Below are 9,127 nucleotides of genomic sequence, written 5' to 3' on the forward strand. Positions count from 1 at the left end.
CTATGGCTGCTCTTTCCTCATCCACTACATTATCCACAATTGCCTCATTAATAATAGGCTGACATGTGGGCTAAATTTTGAGCTGATTTTTAGTCGATATGGGTTGATTTGCAACACCTTGGTTGAGTATTCATTTGCTCCACATATGGCTATCCGACATTGCATAAAGGTAGGAGTGTATGAAAGATGTCTTGTGAGTATACATTTTTCTATTTTTTCAATAAAAGCATGGGTTGAACTGAGTTCTCAACAAAGAAAATATCTCTACTCACCAAATTTGCCGTGTGGCCTAATGGTAGAGTCTATACCCTTTGCTTTCAGAGCTGTATCAAAGATGTGCTGTGAGCATATATTTTTCTATTTTTGTATAAAAGCATTTGGATAAAGTGAGTTCTCAATAAAGAGAACATCTCTGCCCACTAAAATCCACTCTTTTCTTTTTTTATTATATCCCGCAAAAATGCATTTTATTGTCGCTTTATTATCCATCTTATAGTGTTGTTGCTTAGGGAGAAGAGCATAAGCAAGACAACCAAAAATATATAAATGAACCACCTCCTATCTTTCCAAGGTTCATAAGGGTTACCTAGCCTTTAATCATGCAATGTGTCATCTCCACCATGAGAAATCTGTTCTTCCTTATAGCCTCACCACACACTTTACTAAGGTGTGTAAGGAACCGTCTATTGATAAACATGAGGCAAATCATGGCATTTAACCATACAACTTGCTATCTCCATGAGATATTTGTTCTTCCTTATAGCCTCACCACACACTTTACTAAGGTGTGTAAGGAACCGTCTATTGATAAACATGAGGCAAATCATGGCATTTAACCATACAACTTGCTATCTCCATGAGATATTTGTTCTTCCTAGCAACCTCACCACTTTGCTGAGGTGTGTATGTAGGGCACCATATATTGATGTTTTATGCCTTTTTAGCCATATATTGATGTTTTATGCCTCTTTAGCCATATATGTATGAAAATCCTTTGACATATACTCATGCCCTTGATATGTACAAAGGGTGCCAACTTTATTTGTAGACATATTTTCAACCATAGAAACAAAGCATCTAAAGTATGTAAAAACCTCAGACTTTGCCTGCTCATCAACAGATAGGTGTGCCTGGAGTAGCCGTTAGTAAAAGTCACAAAATAGAAATATCCCCCCCAATTAATGGTGTCCTCTCATAGGACCACATACATTACTATGTATGAGTTATAATTTTGGGGGCTAATCTAGCATTTGAGAATGATAACCATGTTGCCCAAAATGCATTTGAGAATGATAACCATGTTGCCCAAAATGCATACCTCACATACATGTTTGATAGGGGTCTCAAGCTATGGTGGAAATTCTCACACCATCTCTTACATTTTAAGGCACAACAAATTGCCAAAATTCAATGAACCAAAGTCCACATGTCATAGATCCGCATCACTTATAGCACGTGGCAATAATTGAGCAAGTATTGTGTTTCAATATCTCATACGTGTCCAATGTGTAAAGCTCATGCCTTAGAGTACCGGATATACCATATAGTGATGTCTTCATCATTTCGGTCATAAATTGTACGCATGTCATGAACTATACACGTGTCATTAATAAATCTGACCACTAGGCTACCCTAGCAATGTGAGAGACTGATAACAAGTTCTTTTTAATGCCTGGCATAAACAAGACTTCTAAAGAGAGTGATTGTGCAACCATTTGGAATGTGAGCATAACCTTACCAACTCCTTTCACTGGTTATAAGGAGTTGTTTTACACATGTGATTAAGCTTCCTTGAGGAGTAGAATCAAGGAAGGAAAACAAACCACGTTGAGAAGTAATGTGCTCCACTATAAAAATGCTAGACATGCTCATCTGTTCACTGATATGTATACATCATAAACAAAAGGGCCATGAATGCAATGCATAATGCTCATCCTTGTAGTAGTTTGTTGCTTCTTCTTTTTCGTACTCGTGGTGCCGATGCATCGGCCACATAGCTATTCTTGACTCCATGCCTAACTCTTCCTTTTTCTTCTTTTCTGGTCTTTTTTTGTATTCATTTGTACAATGGTATGGCTTTTGATAATAGTTGCATTTACCTTGTTTCTTAGGCTTATCACCCCCCTTCTTAGCATCCTTGCCAGAAGATTGGGTTGATTCTGCCTTTGGCTTCTTGCACCCTAAGAGAAGGCTTTGTCTTTATCCTTTTTACTGGCAACAAATGCCTGATCTCCCACACGTATACTGGCTTAGTTTTATAGGGATTGCTCTTATTGTTGTGCAAGAGCATTGCACCAACTCATCAAACGTAAGGGCATTGGGGTTACTATTTCGGATAGGCCCTATCAATACATGCAGGCTACTCTTTGAGATATTTGATCCATGTGATAAACTCATACTAAGTTTCCCTCATTTATATGATCAGACTCTAATTGCTTCTTGCATAAGTAGGCCATATATGCCTTGTTACTACACACCTAGTAAAGCATAGCAAGCGTGTCCCAAGCCTGCTTAGAAATTTTACATGAATGAATGTGAGAGATAATGTTTCTTTTCACAAAAAAGTGCCACCAATGCATGTGCATATGCATCCCTACCATCCCACCTAGCGTGTTCCATTGTGAGATGTGCAGAGGTGGATGCAACAGTTACATCCAAACTAATATCACCACCTGAAGTACCTGTACTATCCTATGTGCTTTTGTGATACAAGGTGTGCCTCAGCGAGAAAAGCATCCCAAATACATCACAACTTGCCATTTTAGCCTACAAATAACAAATCTCTGATGCAAAATGTAAATATCCAAGCAACATGCAATGTCAATGTTTACTGAATGCAATCGAGATGGTTACTACTAGTAGATCACTACTATTAATGACAAAGAAACTTGCACAATGTATGAAAAATAGCATAATGTAGAGTGTAAAAATGTTAATCGTAGAAGTCAATAATGATGATGATAATGTTGAAGATGCTGATGAAGATCTTGAAGATACAATGCCAATGAATGACAAAGAAGTGATGATGATGGCCATGTAACACTTATGGCATTTATGCTAATACATTACATAAAACCTAAAATCGAATAAAGATAGTTCAAGCTGACACTCCCCCAAGATGTCTATGGTGGACATGCAAATGTGTAAGGTTCCCCCCTTCTAAAATAGGGGAAACACTTAAGATAGTCCACTAAGTCTTAACTTGGAGAAAATTTCCTATTCATCAACATCTTGACCATGTAGAGATTCAAGGATACAATTCATAGGTAAGACCTAGTCCTATCCCGCAAGGGGAGCGTGATCTTCTAAAAATCAAATCACCCATAGGGTAATTGATCATAAATTGGGCAACTACTAGGCTTGATTTCTAGAGGCAATGCTTTTTTCCTCATCCATGGCCTAGTCTTCTAGAATAGAGTTGCCCAAGAACCTATTTATCTAGCGTAGGGCTTTCACTTAATATGTTGGAAAGTTACCCGACTAATCGGGTCCACCCGTCCGTAGGATGGTGCCTCGGGGCATTCCATCCTCCCACTTTCCACCCTACTCACGTGTCAATTTGTTTTCTAATTAATCCTACCACACTCTTTGTTGACATAAATAAACATGTTCCTTAATTAAGGCCCTTTTCACAAGGTTTGTTAAAACAGTCTTTTTCCACAATACAATAATGCCAAAAACAAGATTTATATAAAAAAAAGTTTATACATGAATCAATTCCATACAAGCCAAACCGGCTCTCTTATTCTTTTCCTTTATACTACCGATGATCTAGAATTCGGCCTTCCAGCCTCTACATGCTGCTAGGCAAAATCGTCGGGACCATATACCTCATCGTCGGCCCGCCGCCCCCGCTGGCGACGACTCAAGCCAGCCTGTTGCCCTCTCAGGCTCCATCGCTTGATCATCTGTCTGCACACTAGGGTGGGTGGGCTTATTCACTGCACTAGCCTCCTGGGCCCTCAGAATTAGGCAGCATCATAATCTCTCACCTCAATCGGCAAACCTTATTCTCCCAATGGTATGAGGGATACCTTGGGCCATTCCCGGGCTTTACTAATGACGCCATCGACGTCACTCGACTACACAAGCACGGAACGAAGTTAGCGTCGAAGGCCAGGAAAAACTTGCACTCTTTAAAGATAACAATTTCAATGCAATTTATTGAATACAGGATCACACAATTCGTAACTTCATACAATTTTATGTCATTATTTTAAAAGGAAAAGATACACATTTATTAACACTAATATAAAAAAAACTCTTCTTTAAAAGATAACCAAGCTAACCTAGCCACTATTTCCTTGAGGAGCTTGTAAAGGGAGGGTTGCCGCATTGGGAGCATCTTCTCTAATGTCGTTTGCGCGCTCCTCCCGAGGGCAATATTCTGACGTTTCCAGGAAGGGGCCATCTTGGAAGTCGTCTTGTAGGGCTCGCTGTTGCGGTCGAAACGCTCCAATCGGATCTCAATTCTGAGATCGTTTGCTCACCGTATGAGCAAAAGACCACAGCACATGAACCCTCTCTTAAGGCAAAAACCTCTTACTAAAAGTCCACGCAAATTGGGGGGGGGATTGTGAGATGTCCTTAACACAAAAATGTTTTGCAAAAGGGGAGAAGGGCTGAGGGCTGCTGTAAGTCTCTTCACACGAGGGGAGGGGGAGAATAGTTAAGGACATTGCCTCCTAGAGCAAGAGGGGGATAGAGGAAAATTGCCTTATCTGAAAAGTGGCAAATGAGGGGGTGTGAGAGGGGCGGCTGCAAACAAGGGGCAGCTGTACTATAGTAAGTACACTGCACAGGGATGGATGGCGGCACAGTAGAGCATATGCTACGCAGAAATGCATGTTGCCCATGGAGCACCCCGACGGGGGTTTATATAACTGTGGGGTACGAGTACGGGTGCTGCGCGCAAAGCAAGGACAAAAGGACGGTGTACCAACAAAGGCCGTAGATCAGTGGCCTGCATGGGTCTAGGGGAAAGGTACAGTGTCGCGGCGGTTAATAGAGAAAGGAGTGGTACGCATGTACCTTATTTGGTCAGGGGCAGCATGGGTGTCCAGGTAGTGGTACGTGTGGACCACACAGTGGGCGACCGTCCTTTGGTTCTTGTGCAGCCATCGTACGGGCACCCTAGTAAGTGTGTACGGTCTAAATTTTTGGGGTGTGGTCCCCAAATTTATGGCACTGGCCTCGATTTGCGTGCCTGATCGCCCCAAGGGGCGAATTTTTTTTTTTCGAGAGGTTCTCTTGGTCGTTGGGATTCAGACCGTTTGTCAATCGGACGCCCGGTCGTGCATTTATTAAGGTTTAAAGGTTGTCGCTTTTTAACTAAAAATGACTGAAATTTGCGTATAAGCTTGATCTGGTGTTCGTTTTGGATGCTGTAAAATCCTATATTAGGGTAAAATCACGTGGTGTAGATTCCAAATTTGGGCTCATAATTTGAAGATTCTAAGTAGAAATGACTCATTTAGTAAAGTCATTGATTTTTATACCATAAAAACTCTATTACATGGACATTTCTTTATTAGTGAAGATGGGTATGTTACATCCTTCCCCCCTTAAAGAAATCGAGATGTCCTCATCTCGTTATGAATTGGGGATAATCCTTTAAGAGTGTAGCTTCATCTTCCCAAGTTGCATCCTCTTTCAGGGTAATCTTTCCACTGTGCTAGATGTTCTACAAGAGTTATCTTTCGGAGTTGCCTTTCCCTAGAATCTATGATGCTACTTACTGGGCTATAATTCAAGGGCTCCTTGAGTAGGGATTACAACTTGTTCATCATCAAGAATATGATCGAGACTGGGTACATAAGGTTTTAACAAACTTACATGAAATACATTGTGGACTTTGATATGGGCTGGGAGGAGTTGGAGTTTATAGGCACTTTTACCTAGACACTTGATAACTGTAATAGGGGCCACAATACCTAGGGCTGAGCTTCTTATATTTCCCAAGTGATAGAGAACTTTGTTTGGATCGCACTCATAGAAGAACTTTGTCTCCTTCCTTGAAGATCCTTTCAGACCTCTTGGTGTCAGCATAATGTTTTTGTCGATCTTGGGCAGCTTTAATATCCTTTTGGACTACCTTGGTTTGTTCCTCCATCTCTTCGAGCATTTTCCTGGATGCCTCAACTCTTATGGTGGTGGGGGCTGGATCAGAGAAATTTAGAGGAGACAAGCATTCTTGCCCATAGAGTGCTTTGAATGGTGACATTCCTATGCTCTGATGTGATAAGATGCATTGTAGGCAAATTCTACCAAAGGAAGGTATTGAATCCACCTTCTTAGTTCTCGTCCACAATATGCTCTGAGAATGTCTTCAATTACTTGATTGACTCTCTCAGTCTGGCCATCGGTCTTTGGATGATAAGCTGTGCTAAAGCAAAGTTGAGTTCCTAAGGCTTGAAATAAGGACTGCCAGAACTTTGAAGTGAAGTCAGAATCCCGGTCACTTACTATCCTTTCTGGGAGACCATGAAGTTTGAGGACTTCCTCGAGCAACATCAGAAGCTTTGAAGGTCTTCTTTGCTGGTATAAGGTGAGCTACTTTGGTAAGTAAGTCCACTACTACCAGAATGGAGTCATATCCTCCTTGAACACGTGACAAAATCCATACTAATGCACTCCCACTTCATTTGGGGAATATCCAAGGGTTGAAGTTTCCCTGGCATCTTGACCCTTTCAGCTTTGATCCTTTGGCATGAGAGACATACCTTCAAGTACCGAAGGACATCATTTTTCACGCTCTTTCCCGTTGTCTTGCCATCTCAAGCTCTCTCGCTATTACCCATCTTTCCCTCTTCCTACAGAACTCTGCAACTAGAACCTACTACCATGGCTAACAGTAACAAGTAAGTGGAGTTTGCTCCATGCAACGCCATGCTGGACCTCGTGTTTTAGCAAGAATGGCTATAGAAGGTCGGACATTTTGGCTTCGTAGACAATGTCGTGGCCCACAAAGATTCTATTTGCTCTATGATTTCCACACCAACTCTTGCAGAGCCAAGGGCATCCTATCGGTATGCTAACTCTAAATCAAAGCACCAAAAAATTGGCCAAGCCTACATGTGTACCTAAGTGTTAACCCATTCCTAGGGTTAACAAGAGCTACTGCCATTATCTTAAATCAAGGAGTCAAGGTAGATACACCAAAAGGTCATACATTCAAGATATGAAGCAATGGTGTCGAAATCTACAACTTGGACGGGTGCCTGTAATGGTGTGACGACGAAGTATTTATGGCAATTCTCGCTTCAAAAGCAAGTGGTAGCAAGTTAGGATGAAGTATTTAATGGCGATTCTCACTTCAAAAGCAAGTGGTAGCAAGTTAGGATGAAGTATTTATGGCGATTCTCGCTTCAAAAGCAAGTCCTAATAAGTGATGTACTTCATGGATATATTATGAGAGTAGTCATTGTAATAGCATTAGGCCTCTTATGAGCCTAAAGTGCCCAGCCAGCCACATTTTAAGTGAGTGTGAACACTTTAGGCCTCTTATGAGCCTAAAGTGCCCAGCCCAGCCAGCCACATTTTAAGTGAGTGTGAACACTTATGGTCATGTATATAAGTGAATTTCTCTCATAATATGATGGACTCTCCCATTGTGCAATTGAGTCTTGCAGAGGCGCCCGGGGGGTGAGGTTTCATCAAAAAAATGCTTTCCATTGGACTTCCTCCCTCGACAACTTTCCATTAGGCTTCAGCGGCGGTGGAACTTTCTCCTACTACTTTGGTTTTGGGTGATGGCACTTTGGGGGTGGAGAGGTGGGAGAGGATTGGGGTGGAGGGAAAGCTAATGGCACAACATCGGGCCCTTGCAGCTAAATTGTCCTAGGGAGTTCCTCCCATCTAGCAGCGTGGTATAGTACCTTGGTTAGTAGGGATGCAGCTTCCTGCGAGTTGGCAGCATAGATAGAATGCAGCTCCCTATGCAGATTTTTTGCCTAAGTAACGGGGGAATGCCCTAGTGGACCCTTGCCAATGTGGAGAGGTTGCACCTACTGTGAACCTATTTGTTCCCCACCGGGTTGTGAGCAAAAATGATAAGGCCCTGGCTGGCATTACAAGCTCCTCTTGTGTGATGTTGCCCCATTTCACCCCATCCTTGGTGGTGCAGCCTTGGAAGATGCCGCGTGTCATGTGGTTGGCATTGTTGAGCTGCACATAAGGCTGTTCCATCTTGGGGAGGTGTAGGGCATCTCGGACTACATCAAGACTTAGGTACACTGTGTGGGTCTCCAACCTATCCATTTGCATCATTTGCATCGTATGTCTATGTGAAATAGAGGCAATTGAAAAGGTATGGTCCCCATGGTTCCAAAATTGGTAGCCTGCAGAGCCCAATTCGCTCTAGGCGATGGGGATAACTATGGCTGGATTGGCAACAGCTTAATAGCAGGGCCCTGTGTAGTAAAGGAGCTTGTGCTCCACCTTATGATTGTTCTTCATCAAGCTGTGGATAGTGTGTCCACCCACTTACCTGCTTCATCAGGTTCTCTCCGAGGTGTGACAGCTATGTGGGATGGCGTCGATACTCCTTAAAGAGCATCCCCTTACTGGGCATTTCTTTTTTTGGGTTGTGTGCTTGTGGACCTCCAGGGAGGAGTCAAAGGTCTTTGCAATGGAGTGGAGAATAGGGGACAGGAAGTGCAAGCTTAGGAAAAAAAAATTGTAAGAGTTTGGCTAGGCTGAGAGCAAAAAGTGAGGAAAGGTTTTCAGGAAGGACACGGTCGTGGGGCAACTCCAAGGTACGGGCGTACGCTTCTGAATTGGTATGGGCATGGCAAAGTTGGTACGACTGTGGCAATCGATGTAGAGGTTGGTACGACTGTGGCAATCGATGTAGAGGTTGGTATGGACATGGCTTCTTTTGGGACGGCCGACGACCATGGCACAGTGGATGGAGAATGGTACAATTGTGGCTTCTTTTGGGAGACGACTGTGGCTTTTGTTTGGTATGATCGTGGCACAATGGATGGAGAATGGTACGATTGTGGCTTCTTTTGGTATGGCCATGGCATGGAGTTAGTACAATCATTAATGAATCTAGTGTAGTAATAACTTCAGTAGATAATTCAGACTCATCCAAAGCCAACAAGAAGTTAGCTCTAGACTGGGA

The sequence above is a fragment of the Cibotium barometz genome, chromosome 34 (genome assembly GCF_041138505.1).
Source record: "Cibotium barometz isolate CiBa-2024 chromosome 34, ASM4113850v1, whole genome shotgun sequence".
NCBI classification, from domain to species: Eukaryota; Viridiplantae; Streptophyta; class Polypodiopsida; order Cyatheales; family Cibotiaceae; genus Cibotium; species Cibotium barometz.